The 15,850-nt window shown below is 49.2% G+C and overlaps 1 protein-coding gene across 4 annotated transcripts in view; it reads left to right on the top strand.

Annotated features, from left to right (window-relative positions):
• The window catches only part of LOC126921973 (uncharacterized), a 229,615-nt gene that overhangs the window by 21,183 nt on the left and 192,582 nt on the right, over positions 1 to 15,850 (top strand). The window contains exon 1 of one of the 4 annotated variants that reach the window (XM_050734095.1): positions 6,714 to 7,307. The exons of the other annotated variants lie outside the window; for them this stretch is intronic. The gene's annotated coding sequence lies outside the window, so the exon portion shown is untranslated. Of the gene's footprint in view, positions 1 to 6,713; positions 7,308 to 15,850 lie in introns of those variants that run through there. 4 annotated transcript variants of the gene reach the window in all.

The raw sequence follows: 15,850 nt of genomic DNA, 5'->3' as shown, positions 1-15,850 counted from the left end.
TTGATTTTTATCAAGTGTATCGAGTACAAACGGAGAGCCCGAGGCAGCGAGCCACCGATCGTCCCCGTGCGGCTAATGGTTTCGCGTGCGAGCCAAAAGAGAAGTCGCGGCAGGATGTGGCTGCAGCCAGCGAAAAATCGCCACGACCGGAATGAAATTGCCAAGTGCAACCTGCTACGAAGCCACCGCGTCGCATGAAAATCGAACGTTGTTCGTTCTGCCAATGTCGCAGATGCGTACACTGTACACCGGCCTCGTATATGTATCGTATATTATAGATATGTGCGTTGCGTGTATATGAACATTTGGTCGAGGCAACAAAAAGGCAAGTCAAAAAACTCTCGAAGCGGAACAGGCTTCTAGCTCGATCTCTCTGTTTTTGTTTCCTCGTTGGCCCGGAAAATTCAACGTGACACACTGAAACTCAGCGAACGCTCGCATTCCAAATACCGGTCCCCGCAATCGGAAATAATGAACTTGCAAGCCTTTTTTCCCCCAAACATACGCGTTGTCTAAAAATCCTCCGATGTTTCGAGTGGAATATGGAACGAGGATGAGAGACTGGGTGATAAAGAAAACTTTAATATCCGTCAAAATGCAGCGCGATAACATCGAGACCGGCGAAACGTTCCGATCGAATCAGACGCGGTCCGAACTGAGAGATGCGCGATATCTTGAAGCGAAGTTTTTCCTCGCGACGAGACAGAGATTTATTTCGAACGGACGACCGTACGAAGAAATTCGTTGGTGAATCGCGGCGAAATGAGAAGAGGCAAGATCGAGAGAAACGCGTTACGTCCTCGAAGAAGAGGTTCCTTTAACGCGTTTTCTCTGGCTCCCGTCAGCTTTATCGCTTCGAAGAATCGTAGGTCCGTGTACGAGGGCTCGATGCAGTCAAGGGAACACCTACGCTGCTATCCAATCTCGCGTTAGTGGATTCGGCTTGTTTCGCGCTGCGATATGTTTCGAGAAGAAGGAACATCTGGCAAATAAAGCTGGTTGTTGCGCGATTGTATCGCCTTCGGACCATCTTCCAGAATAAAGTAGACCGTTTAAACGCTTCCATTCGATCTCCCGTCTTTGAGCTTTCCTCTTTCGTTTCCACTTTGTAGCGTGGTCGCAAACCGTCTTAACCGTTGTTGAAATTTCGCAACAATGTCGCACCGTCACGCCCGTAAGCCGTCAAAATGCGAGACGCCTCTACCAAGTTGCAAAGAGTTTTGACACCTGGCAACTTCGCCACGATATCGCGCAAAGTTACAAGATGCTCTGGGGCATAACGAAATCTCACAATTGTGTACCACGTACACACGACGCGGTATGTCTCGACGTTGCAAACTACGCTAGGACAGTGTAAATCGTACGTTGACATCCATTTTTCTCGATGTATAGTTTACAACTTTTCGATGCGATTCCATTCGCGGAGAATATCTTTTGACTTCATTAGAAAGGCGATAGTAGATGCACGTAGGTCGAAAATCGGTCGATTTCACGCGGCTTTTAAATCATTCGCAGCGTCGTATCCGCTCGGGAAATCAGCAGCCGCCGGTGCTGCTTGTTTCTGTCGGGATTTTACGTATGTCGTAGTCGCTATCGGCGCTCGCACATCTCGAAAATCCGAACACGCGCAGGGCGCAACGGCACGGCGTTAACGCGGATATTAATGTAACCGTGTTCGTGCTTGCACGCCACTCGCGTCCCTATATAATATTCGGGACTGACAGTAAGTGCTAACTCGTCGCCATTTCCTCGGCACCGGCCGTGCGGCGAACGACCACTATTCTCGAGCTACGAGTTGCAACTTTCTCTCTTGCTCACTCATAGTCGGTTCCGTCGCGTTTTCATCCGCGCCACGTCGTGTTTCCGGTATCGCAAAAAGAGAAAGAGCTGTCGCGACACCACCCGAAACACCACCGCGTTCGCTCGCTGCCGACACTAATTCTGTAACGAAACTGTTTGCACCTCCCTGCGAGCTTCCTTCCATCGCTGCCGCCAGTTACAACCTTGTCTCCGCGTAAATTTAGTCGTTCGTTCGTTTTGATAGTTCGGAATTACCCTCTTTCCGAGTCGAGACGTCGCTCAAGTTACAACCTTCCCTTGGCCATTGTTATTCAGAAAACGAAAAATGTATGTGAAATGGGAAAAAAATTTTGCTCTCGCGAGAGTCATCTATTTTGCGTTTATAAAAATCGTGGACGAGTGAAATAGGCGCGTTCGCGTACGTCGCGAGTTCGTTTCATACTCGAGTTGCCGTATTCTCAATTATGTGAATTTTTCGTTTGCTTGGAACTCTGTCGCGTTGGCTTCATTTCGGTCAATTTTACGGGTCTTTCAGCGCGACGCTCGGCTCGAATCAGCGCGTGCACCTGGTTTAGCTGCAAAATTGAAATTAACGGTGGAAAAAGCTCGCATGAAAATGCGCCTGAAAAACGAGCAGCAGTCCGGTTCGAGTTTCGAACAGTGGCTCAGGAAAACGTAATTACGAGACGCATAACTGCACGCCACGCGACTCTCTCTCTCTCTCTTTCTCTCTCGCGATAGTCAAGCCTTGTTCTTTTAATACGTTGGTCAAAGATTCGCTTCATGAGTCTCGCGTACCGCTGATAAGCCTTTGCTCCTTGCTCGCTGTGTTTTTGTACCTCGTTTCCGAGTCATTTCGTCGAAACGAACTAACTTTTCGTCTAATTGAAAACTGTCGCACTGGTGCAACGAGGTCGTTGTTTAACAGTTTTCCGTTCGTTTTCTGTGAAAACGATCCGCGTTCAAAAGCAGCCGTTGCGGATTTATTTTGGCAATCGACCGATGTAAAACGACCACCCGCGAGATTGCGAATGTTGCGACACAGAGACACGCGGTGCTGTGGAAAAACCGACCACGTTAACCGTCGAATCCTTCGTTTCCTTATCACGTGGCGCACGACGAGTCTTCGCAAACGATCGTTCGTACGACGAGAACTTCACCGAGCCCTGCTCTTGCCGTGATTTCACGAGATTCTCGGCTCGTCGAGTTCCGAAATGTTTGCGATAACGACGACGGTTCGAGCGTGGCGTGAACGAGACGCTGCCACAGCGAGAGAGGTCAAAACGATATCGAGGCGCGATTTTCGCAGCGTCGACAGAAGTCGTGCACGATCGTTGAACACGAACTCGAGCTGCTTCATAGCACACGGCGAAACGAGACTTCCCGATACACTTCCTTAAGGAGTTTCGATTCTCCAGTGGCTTAACTCGCCTCTGCTCGCACGTGCCACGCTTACGGAATTCCTTTCGCGATTTTGCAAAAAAAAGGCCGCCTCTTTGTCAACGTATAAGTTCGTAACAAGTGACAAACGCGCCAGGTTTTAGCAGAGTAACCAACTCGCTCGCGTCTTGCGGCCGTCGTAAGCTGTTAACGGTGGAACGACGGTCAAAAGAACTAATTTCCAGCAGGCTGAATGCATCTTTGTTTGGCGCGCGCGCGCACGCGGTAGTTATGTTTTTGTAAATGGATTCTCTCGGTCCGCGGAAAGAATCGCAACACGCGCGAATAAATTCTCGACTGGCGGCTGACGCGGCCCGGTAACGAGACACGTTACACAGCGAAAGCAAGTTAGCCTTTTGTGCTCCGCGATGAGATTCATAAAATCTCGTCGTCCCTTTCGTTTCGCTGGTTTGATTACCGTCGAGGGATGTGCTCGCGAACCTCGGCGCGACTACTTTATTTGCACGTTGTTCGCGTTGCTATCGCGATGAGAGCTGGGAAAAAAGGGCGCAGGCACGCGGTGGGAGCGGGCGCGAGTATAAATCCGGACAACGACGTGAAACGGGCATAAATCTCCGGTTCAGAACAAAGACTTTCGCAGGCAGTGTTTGCACAGAGTCCGTTAGGCAAACTCAATGGCCGAACGCGAACGACGGCCAACGGACATTCGCGCTTTTTGTTCGTCCGTCCGTCTTCTTTCTGCCCTTCGTTCCCTTTTTTCTTCGGCCATGTCGTCGTTGTCCTTTGCCTCTTCTCGCGCATCTATCTGGCTCCACGAGCGCGGATATTATTTCCTCTCGTCTCTTCCTTCTCTCTTTTGCGTCCGTTCGACGCGGTTAACAGCGCGAAACGGCGATTTCCAACAAAGCGTCTCGCATCGACAAACCTACTACCGAGAGCTTCTCCCTTTTTCTCTATCCACCGTCCTTCTCCCTTCGATCGCCAGTCTTCCCAGCCCAGTCTCTGCGACTCTTTTTTCCTCGCACTCGTTTCACGACACAACCGTGGACGCACACGTGGCGCGCGCGGTGAAATGGGGTAAGGCGGTCGATTTAAGAACCACCCGAGCCGCCACTTCCCCGACAATGGGCTGTTTAGTATTATCCCCCTTCGTTGCAATTCGTCGTCTCCTGTTTGGTCGCACCCCTCCAAATTGAATTGTCGTTTCTTCGAACGAAGAAGAGCACTTCATCCAGCTTCCACGAGCAATTCCCGGCCGATGGAAAGCCTATGCGTGGCCCTGTCTCGTGGCACTCGCTCTCGCGCCGTTTTCCAGCCCCGCGTCACCTACTCGCGTTCCTTTATTCCTTCCATTTGGTTGCCTCGCGGGGAGAGCGGATAAAGCGACCGCTCCTTCAATTTGCAAACGAGGGTGTATCTGGAGGCGTTGCGCGCATCTCCAAGCACCCCAACAGGGGTGTATTCGACGGTTAATTTAGGTGTTGTGTTTCCTCGGGGAGTCGTCTACCACTGTAGACTTGTCTTTTCTTCCCTTAGGTCATTCTCATCCATACGTCGTGGAAAAATACCATCCACGATGGGGTACTGAGGTCGACGAGACCCTTAACGCATCGCGCGATACTTTCCGGCTTAGTGGCTACGTTCTTCTGCTTTTCTATTTACACGATCGCCATCTGTTCGATTTGACGAGACTCTTGGGCGGAATTTAACCCGGCGATCTCGTCGTCGTCTGGGCAAAATCTTCGCCTTGTTTCGTTTCGCGATGGATAAGCAGCGCAGAGAAATGACGAAACGTCTGAAGCACTTATCGAAATAAGGACGCTCGGATCGATCTTCTCGACAGGCGTAAACATCGTCGAATATCTGCAGCGCGATCTTTACGTCGACTCGTGTCGCGTATTATTCGAGCTCACCCTATTCGCCTCTTAAGTGGCGCGTCCACGCCACGGGGCTCACTCTCCTAAGGACTCGTCTCGTTGCTTCCCGCTGATCAAATGGAGTTGCGTCGGAAATGTCACGCTCATAATGCCACTCGACTTTGATTTGATCTGAACGCCACCGAAAACCACTTATACCTACTTTCCCTTCGTTACGGGCAATCTTACGACCCAGGAAACGTACTTTCCGTCCTGTGGGAAGGATACGGTGAACGACGAGGCAAGACATTTGATAAAAAGAACAACGCCATACGTTTACTCTGATCCTGTAGAGATTGTTATCATTCCGAGATATCCGCGACGCGGTAGATCGTGCATTTCCTGATTTCCCAACAAAGCTGTGCTTATACGTGAAACGAGAGTAGAAGATCCAAACGAAGCCACCGCAGGGAGTAAACGTTAAAAGGGAACACGAAGCCCGATGAATAGCTCGGAAGTGGTTGTTCTGAAACTCACGGCACCGCTCTAATTTCAGCTCGAGTTGTTGGAAAGGAAGACGCGAGAAACGGTCCCCGCGACCGAACTCTCCGCTCGACAATCGTGTCCCGAATGAGTGTCGTCGCGGTGCGTACGTCGTATTGTAGGAGCTCATTGTAGGAGCGCATTGTACGCGAGTTTCTGTTGGGTTCTCTAATGACTCGGGACTGTCTCGCGACAGCTTTGGGTCCCGCCACCAACGACGCACTCACCGACCGTGATCCACTACCTCCAGACTCTCGCTGGCTCTCTGTTCAACCCCTTCTTTGTTTATGCGTCTGTCTTAATGCGGCCGCGTAATGGCGGAGTTATGTTTTCGGCGGCCACACACGAGACACCCTGGCGCGCGCCTCGAGGGTGTAGCTCTCACTGCCAACGAGCCACGAAATTCTCTAGCCGCTATTGTTACTTCGCCGAAAATTATCTTCTCAGAATTCTGCTCCGGTCTAGCCGCGTTTTCCTCTTTGCATCGTCAGACGTTCGTTATCATTGCGGTTGCTCGCGTCTCGCTACGCCGCGAGACAAACGCGAGCTCCGGCTCGTAAACGTTTGTCACGGAGCCGAAGCGAGCGCGTGCTTGCGTCAGGTAGACGAATAGCCCAGCAAACTGCTTCTACGACCGCGTTACCTAGATTCTTCCTCGACATAATTAACAGCATTCGAGTATTTTTAGTGGCAGACGAGTCTATCGCAAAATTTTAACGCTGGAAAGCGCATGTCCGTTTCTCAGGCTTTGTATTATTCTTTCGCGATTAGCTCTTACCCGCGGACGTTCGTTTTCGTCGCGTTGTCCCGGTTACGGTCCGATAAACCAGAGTTTCCACCGAGTTTGAATTAAAACTGTAACTTTCCATTTAAATTGCGCACGCGGCCAATCGCTTCGCGCTGAATTCCACTTCGCCGCGGCTAAATTTGAAGCCGCCCTTCTCCCCGCCGCGGGCAACCCGCGTTATTTTGTCCGCCATCCTCGTCGCGGATTATCACCAGTAATAATAATCAATTTCAACAACGAGACCTCTTGGTCGGTCGGCCGCTCGGCTTTATTTGCCGCTCGTTGTCGGCCTGGCGACGCCTACGATAGAAAACGAGAGCGTTGCTCCGTGGCAGCTCGCAAATCTTTCGTTTCCGGCTCAACGCGTATCCAGTTAAACGACACCATCGCGGCACCGCGGACACGGAACGCTAACTCGTTCTGAATTATGCCCTGCGTGTGACATCGAACTCCGCGTCGTTTCGTCGCTCGCTTACGATCTTCGCCAAGCTACGAATTTAGACTACGGAGATGTCGTCGAACGATCAAAATTTAACTGTACCGAACATCGTGTAACAAGCATCACGCGTGCACGTGACAAATGAATACGACGCAGGTTGCTTATAGCTACAAGAATTGCGCGCGAAGTTCAGACTTTGTTAAAACCAGAAGCTGAGGATCAACAGAGATTAAGATCGATTACTCGTCAGAAGATACATCAAGAAGCTACTCGTAATATCGTAATTCGAGAGATAACAAATATTAAGAACGCTTCTGATTGGAATACGGAAATGTCCATGGTGTACGTGTCTCGTTATCAATCACGCGACTCGTTAAGCATTGATAATCCACGGCAGTATTTCCTGGCGACCTAGATAATCGACGTCGAGTGGATTAAATTCAGATTAAGATCACCGCTTTCCACGGCAGCAATTATAAGGGTACGTATTCCTTTCGGATTATTCTTTTGCCGGTGTACCGCGATGCTCATTGTCCCGAGTATTAAAGAGAGTCTGGAAGAAGGAAGTGGCGCGATTTCTCCGTTCAAGTTGGTCCCTGTTCGCTGGCAGCGCTTAGCAACCGAGTAATTATTTTATAAATATTCCGCTCATTAAGGCGATATCGGCGAACCGTTCGCGATTCTAGCTTCCTTTTCTCTTAGATAACTTCCCCCTGCTTTCTTGCTTTTTCGTTTCATCCTCGCTTTCTCCTTCGTCGATGAATCGCGGAAAAGATTGGCAAATCCCAAAAAATGTTATTATCGCGATACTTCTTGTAGAAGGTAACGAACGAGTCGTCGCGGACTTGCATCGTTTTCCGAACAAAGCATGTGGTACTTTCGTACAATACAATTTACTCGATCGAGAGTCAATAGGACGATAGTTCAATAGGACGACGAGGCATATTTTCATACAACGCAACGGCGCGTATTTCCTTCGATTCACGAGGAGGAATTAGAGCGGAGGATAAAGGCGATTCGACTGTTCGAAAGTGGATTAGAGCAGCGAGTAACGTTGAAGCCAGAAGAGTCGATGGATGCGGGCGTATTATCCATAAAACACACGAGGTTCGTAGCGCGGTGGAGACGTCGTAACGATACTTTACGCCTTCCCGTTCCGTACACGAAATTCCTCGTTCCTGGGTAGTTTCGAGTTGGCGAGCGGGAGATTTCAATATCCTGTCCTTTGATACCCTTAAAACTCGCCACGTTCAGTCTCCAGATATCTCCAGGTACGATCCAATTCCCCGAATAGAGGGGTTGAAACGAATGGAGGTAGATACACCGAGTTACGTGATCTCAGTCTCTTGCTCCATTTTCTACCTATATACCCAGATACCTGGCGAGTGCCAGCTACCTTATCGTCCCCGATACAGCTTTTGCCCTACCTATGAAACACCTGAATCCGCAATCAGAGATTTAGCTCGTGGTAAGAGGCATGGGGCCAGCATCGAGGACGCGACCGAATTTATTTCAGATTTAAATAGTACGGCGTTATTATTAAACAGATGGAGGGTAGGGTACCTCGTGCACCGCCACACAGAATTATACAACCAGACTCAGAGGTTCGAGGGATGTAGGAAGACGCGTTAACGGAAAATTCTAAAGGGAATTGAGGAATCGTTTGCACGTGGCAGGGAGATCCTTCGTGTAGGTTCGAATGGCTCGATTCGATGCCGCGATCTCTCCGAAGGATTTTTGATTTGGGTCAAACATTCTCCCGCCGATTCATTTTCCCTTTTCCGTTGATTCCATCGGCGTCGATACCTTTACAACGAATGTATTACGAATGAATCGGCCCAAGTCCGGTTTTCGTCGGCCGGTTACGACGATACATCCATTCCGTCGTCGAATCAACCGAAAAGACGTACCTTTACTGTTCGAGGATCACCGAGAATTTCACATCAAAGTGTTCCTCCATTGAAAGCTCCGAGCGTTTCCATCGTTTAACCTCGATCCACTTTCGTCCGATGAAACGGTCCGCGAGGAAACGGAAAATCAGTAGCGAGAACCGAATGGGAATCCAGTGGATATAGCGGCAATGGCAGCAGCGAAGGGCGAGAGAGGGTGGTGGTAGTTGGCCAGGGTTACCGGGCGAGCTAACTTCGCCGTCGTTCTTGGGGGGAAGGAGTATAGTGGCACCCTTTGTCGGCCGGCGGCACATTGTTTCCAGTGGCCATAAATTGTCTCGCGACTCTCCCCGCTAGGCTCGAGCTTCCTTCCTTCTCACCCTTCGCTTAGAGAGGCCAGCGTCTCTTCCTCCCTGATTTTCTTTACCGTCGTCTAGCTCGATCTACGACGCCGACCAGGAGGGTGAAACTCGCGTTGCAACCCTCTTTCCACTAAAAGCGGTCTCTCCGTTTTACCTTGACCGTACTTGTTTACGCGACAAAACGCGAACGTCGCCGAGTAAAAACTTTCTTCGACGAAAACGCCCTCCGTTGCTTTTAATCCGTTACTCTTCCATTCCCCCGTCGCCGTTTCCTTCGAGTCTCTTTTTAACTCATAACCTTCTCCATATCGCCCTCGCTGTTTCCCGTATGCTCGTATCCTCGAGTTACGGCGTTCCATACACCGACTAAATACTTATACTACGAAACATCCCCCCATGGCAACATACGTTGGCGCATGTTCGTATACATCGTCACGCCAGCCAAGGCTAACCTCGCGTTAGTCTCTCCGACGCCATTTCCTTCAGCTAGCGTCGTCCCTTAGGTGGCATCGCGGTTTCTGCCAACCTTCCATATACGGCTTTCTCCTCTCTGACGTAACGTCACTTCTTTTCACCCCCGGGGACCAACTTATCGACTTGGAAACAATATCTTTACCTACGGGAGACCTTCGTATCGCCACTATTTACGTTGCTTACCACCTAGAACGCGTTGTCGACCAAAGACTAGCTACTTATCTTTCTGTCCTAGCGCTCTGCGCTACGTCGACTCGCGTTCGTTCAAGTCATACTCGTACTATTGCACATGCAATTTTTTCTGTCCCTTATATCGTAATACGTATTTAGTTGGATTATCCGATAAAATATGGAGTCACGGAAAGCTTGGAAGGGAAACGAAGCCATGAAAGATTGATAATTCATAGCTGTTCGCGAGAGAGGATCCTTATCTGGGATTTCCACGTTTTCAATAGCGAACAATACAGGCAGAAGGTTGTTTGCAGAGGCGCGTGCTTGTTGGGGACGGCGAATCGTGCGACTTAAATCAGGAAGGGTATTACGCGCGTGCTCTTCCCTTTCGTTCGCGTCCCACTCGACTTGCCACTCGAAGGGAATCAGAGTCGCGAGATAACGCCTCGTCGTGCAGCTGTTGCCATAAGGGTTGCGTGAACGTCTCGGTCAAAGTTATCTCGCTATTAATTCGATCGGAGCCGCTATCTGCCGCTGTCTGCTCGCGTGGATCCCGATCATTTTTCAACCGGAGTTTCGTCGCTGAACGATTCGATTCCGCTTGTAGAAATTTCTGGTCGGAAACGGTTTCGAAACGATCGCTCGACTGGCGACTGTCACCCTCGAAATTCGTTCGCTTCGATGCCAGGGAAATTTATCGAACTTTCGTCATTCGATTGGATGGCACGGTCGTTTCGTTTCTCTGCCGCGAATATAAGCTTCTCTTTTTTACGGTTAATCCCAGCCATATCGAACATTTTTGGCGTGCTTCTCCGTTAGAGAAAGGAAAAGAAGATGAAAAAGGGTGAATTCTCGTAGAAAACGAAAGACGATTCATCGAGGTACATCCTTTGCAGAAGAAATCGAAGTTGCATTCTCTGGTGCAGACAGACGCGCAAACTTTGGATTGGCCGTGATCCAGTCGCATAGTTTATTAGATCACCTCGCGGGCCAGCCAATCGATGCATTTCGATATTGTAGCCGGAGATTTTATTTGCCTGCCTTTAGACGCTCATCCGTGTAACATCTTCCATCTTATCGAACCGGATTTCGCGGAAACAAGCACCGACGTTCTTCTGCACGATAGTTCAAGGAAAACGTAGCGACTTTTCATTCTCGATAATCGCCAAAGTCGTGGAGAAAAATCGTAACGACGATTTCCCAGCTTCTGCCTCTTCGGTCTCTTCACTCTTCCCGACTTTTTACCAAGATCACAACTATTCCTGATCGCTCTGTCTTCGTCACGCGAGCCCTCCCCCCCTTTGCTACGCTCCGCTTTCTTCTATAGCAACCCCTTCGCGTTCATTTCCTCCCACGGGTGGCCGGATGCGGAACCACTCGGAAAGGCGATCCTAAATTTTCTGCCGGTCGGTGGGTTTCAAGGAGATGAAACCAAGCAGGACCCCGGCATAAGAGTCGAAGGACGACTCGGTGCGTAATCACAGACTCTGCCCTCGAAAGGGGTACACGAGCGTGAACGCATACAAAGAGGCAAGTCGACCGAACTTCCTGGACCGTGGGCTGTCTGCCTATGAGTCGTTACACGCTTATGGTCCCGCCGCGGATATGCAAAGCCGGGAAAGCCAAGCGGGGACGATCAAACGTGTGCGTGTAAATATTCATTTCGACGACAGAGAGAGGTGGAGAAAAAGAGAGAAGAAGAGAGAGGGCTGCGTGGTGAATACGTGCGAGTTTAGCAGGGCAGAAGTTGGCCAAGGGAGGGTCGGCCGACGACCGAGGGCTTAGATTATACCGCGACAGAGTTTGGAACCGGCCGTATTGTCGGGGATCTCTGGGTACACAGAGATAATGTCGAAGCAACGAAGGGTTAGCGGTTGTCCTACATGGCGAACCGTGCGACGATGATCTCTAGCGATTCTCCGTGAAGGGTACACCGGTCGTCCTTCGATCCTTTCCCTGCCACGCAATCATCTTTCGACCCTCGGCGAGGATTTCACCCGCAACCCACTAATTGAAAGCTTCTACCACATCCGTGAAGAAAGAAAGAAGGACCGGTGTATAGCTGAGTCTCGTTGGACCGACGTAATTGTTTCCCAGTAGCGAGGAAAGCGGCTTTTCCTTCTCGTCTGTTTTCCCCTGTTTCCTCTTTTCCTTCCTTCAACGACTTCTCAACAAAGACGCCAGCACGCCTCCGGTTGCAAAGCGAAAATCCGAGAGGGTGGCGAACGCCGGCAAAGCGTATCGGGAGCGTAAACTCTTCTTTAAATTTCCACTCTTTCTTGTATACTCTCTCCTTCCGCCGAGAGCGACCAGCCGCTTTGTTTCTCGCGGTACAAACGATTCCACCCAGAGAGCTGAAGAAATTGATATAACGACGCGTCCAGTGGGTCGCTGATTTTCCGCGTGAAAAATAAGCACGGAAAGGATAATCGAAAATTAACAGACAGCCGGAGATATCGTTTCCTTTTTTTCTACTTTTTTCCGAATTCCACCGGATTTCTCTGCAAAGATTTTCGAAACTCGAGTTCGAAGCAAGCCGTCAACGGCGGAGAATAGACGGAATTTCATGGAGAATCCGAAGGAACGTTCTATCGGTCTTTGGGTGTTGAACGGAGAAAGAGAAGTTCTTCTATTCTTCGAACAGGTGACGTTACTTGCGCGAAAAATCCGCCGCGAAACTTTTTCCTCACCGCGGTGAAGGTACTTAAAGTCCCGTTAGATCGCGCGAGAACGACATGGAAGTGAGTTTCAAGAAAGTTTTCTCGAATGACCTGCCACGTACACGATCTTTCTTGTGCACGCACGCGTGTGGCTATTGTACGCTGTGTTTGCCATTAGAAATGAAAGAGGGTAAAACGCGCCATAAATTTCCAGTCCGTTTCAACTTTAAGTCCTTGTCGAATAGGGGGGAAATTTTATGCATTCCGCAGTCGAGTGCCTGTGCCACGTTCGCTGCAGGCAAAAGAAAATTCGCCGAGTCGAAGAAGAAGGCGAAACGTCACGTACCAAACCAGACGAAAAATCCTGAGGAAACTACTACTACCACTACTACTATTACTACTGAGCACCGAAAAACCGCGCCGTATTTCTAATTTTTCCCTGTCTGAATTTCTAAATGGAGCCGTGAAATACAACGTGGACAATGCTCGTATTCTCTCGCGCTTTCGTATCGTGGTTAAGCAGGAAGAGTCGCGCAGAGAGAAGCTTCGAAATTGCGAATCTGGAACGTAGTTGGTTAACTGACGTAGAATCGTGAAACGTGGCAAAACAGCGCGACGCTGTGCGAATATGTACAAACTGTTGCTGCACGATGAACAAATTGTAGCGGCCCATGACCGTAGAAAAAGTTTCAGGTTGAAAGGAAAAATTTAAAACTGAGAGATCCGTAATATTGTGCCTTGGAACACTAACTGTGTTTTGAGTTATAAGATCTAGAAGCTGTAGCGGCACATGAGTCAGCAGACATTTCGAATCATGTTGTTGTTTTGCCTCGGAGTGTCAGGAGCAATCCTCCACAAAGCAAAAGAACTTTGAATAGGTTGCTATTGCTGTTCCTTGTAATCTTCAGCTGCGAGTGCAGGTGCGAGTGTGTACAAACTATTGCTACACGATGGACAAATTGCAGCGGCCCATGACCGTAGAAAAAGTTTCAGGTTGAAAGGGAAGATTTAAAACTGACAGATCCATAATATTGTGCCTTGGAATACTAACTGTGTTTTGAGTTATAAGATCTAGAAGCTGTAGCGGCACATGAGTCAGCAGACATTTCGAATCATGTTGTTGTTTTGCCTCGGAGTGTCAGAAGCAATCCTCCACAAAGCAAAAGAACTTTGAATAGGTTGCTATTGCTGTTCCTTGTAATCTTCAGCTGCGAGTGCAGGTGCGAGTGTGTACAAACTATTGCTACACGATGGACAAATTGCAGCGGCCCATGACCGTAGAAAAAGATTCAAGTTGAAAGGGAAGATTCAAAACTGACAGATCCATAATATTGTGCCTTGGAACACCAACGGTGTTTTGAGTTATAAGGTTTAGAAGCAAAAGAACTTTGAATAGGTTGCTATTGCTGTTTCTTGTAATCTTCAGCTAGAGTTACACAAGAAGGCTAACTTTCTGTGGTAACATCCGTTGATGTAAATGTATGAACGCGCTCCCTAGGAAATTATTATGGTTTCTTCGATTGGTATAATAGTATTGAGCGAGCAACGATTGAAACCGGCACACAGTATCTCTGTATTTGTACTTACACTTATTTTAATACATCTGACAATTACAAATTGATCGACTCGTTGCTTTATTAAATAAGCCTACACGTTACAATCAACTCAGAATCTTCGTGCTCGCGGAAACGCGTAAATGGCGATGGTCGCGTGCGAGGGAAACGCGAGAAGAAGCGAAGAGCTGAAGGGGCGACCGTGCTACCTACAAATGAAAACATCTCGCCCCCGTTTCATCGCGCTGCGCCGGGAGGAACGTGTCCCCGGGACACGGGATACTCGGGAAGGAAATTCCAGCGTCGACTCTCTTCTGTGTTGACGAGCACCGCGAATAGAAGAAGTGGAAGAGAACGAGGGCAAGAGACGTCCACGGGGCATGCAAGTTCGTGCAAAGTTGACTTAAAAAGTCAAAAGTAGAGAAGGGGAAAACGAAGCGAGCCAAGTGAACGAGGAAAAACGAGGAGCGGGCGAGCGTACAGCCGCCGTCTCTATTGGAACAAACTCTTGTTATTCGAACAGAAACCGCTTCGAGCATGGTATATTCAATAAAATTCACGGCACTGTGCTTCGCTGCCGAAGCAATTACGCTCGCGCGTACTCTACGCGATCTTTCCCAAAGAAATCTCTTTTACTCTTTCTCTATCGTCGTTGTTTCGAGTGTCCCCTCGATCGAACGGCAAACTTCAACGAGCATTTGTACGTAACGCGATTGTTATATTTTCTTCTTGTTTCTCTAGGAACAACGTTTCAACCGGCTGAGAAACTTGAGGCGATGCGGCACGTCTACGCAGCTCGCAATTAAATCTCCACCGTGAACAATATCGCGCGCAGATAACGCCGCACGTACGTCGCATGTTTTCGCCAAGTGTCGTGACGCATTTACAACGCGTCGCGGTTACGGGCGATAAGCCGAGTTACGAGTTTCGAATGGATGGGCCTGCGTCTCTGCAGCCTCTGTTACCCACGATCTGCTAACCGAACCCGCGCTTATCAGCCAACTTGCGAATAATAAAGATACGCCGGTTTGCGCTGCGGTATCGCGTGTGTACGTACCGTGTTCGTCGTCGTCTTGCCCCTGTTTGTCCTTGTTAAAAGCGATTACATCAAGGCTCTTAATTAATGCTCCTTTTACGAAACATTAACCATGTCTTTCAACGTTACACCGGTTCAAAGCCCGTCACTCTCGAACGCTCCAAAGCTATCGAACGGAGGCGAAAGTGTGCGTGTCTACGGATAAGATATCGCGATTCGAAAGATTCGAGGCGTAAACGCGTTCCCCTTTTCAACAACTCCTTCTGTTGAGGTTCGTGAAAACGGACCGTCTTTGGATATAAAGTCCTCGTACTCGGCTTGCTCTCTGAGATCTCTTCGATATTGCAGAAACAAATTCCGCAATTTTGGTGGAAGGATACTCTAACGTATCCTGTTAGAGTATGGAAACGTTGGTGAAACTGATCAGCTGTCTTTCGTAATAAAGACAGACGCAGCCGGTGTTGAAAGAGGCTTGCAACGAGCGTGTTCGACTCTTGCATAATGCAGCGGCCTCGGTAATGCACATTTTAATTACGTTAGGTATGGAAGGTTGGGCCGTCAGCCGCTGGTATATAGAATGCGAACACTTCTGGTTTAACGGCTACGTATCCGCCCATTATCGGTCCAGCTACACGGAAAATCAAATTCGGATCCGCATTAGCCGGCTGACGAAGGTTGCGCGCGAAGAGAGACCTGACCTCGTATCCAACCCGGTCAATGTTCCATTGCACCCGGTTAGTTCCACTTTGTAATCGCGTAATCGAGTCAAGCACTGGGAAAAAGTCGCAACGTGGCGGTTCCAGCGGCGGGAAAGTCACACCGCCGGAAATTCTTAAAGGGGACAGAGCGGCCAAGCTTTCGTACACAGCCTCGAAATCA

Source organism: Bombus affinis, chromosome 11 (genome assembly GCF_024516045.1).
Source record: "Bombus affinis isolate iyBomAffi1 chromosome 11, iyBomAffi1.2, whole genome shotgun sequence".
NCBI lineage: Eukaryota > Metazoa > Arthropoda > Insecta > Hymenoptera > Apidae > Bombus > Bombus affinis.
Note: the sequence above shows the minus strand (reverse complement) of the source record. Positions and strands in the feature narration are given on the sequence as shown.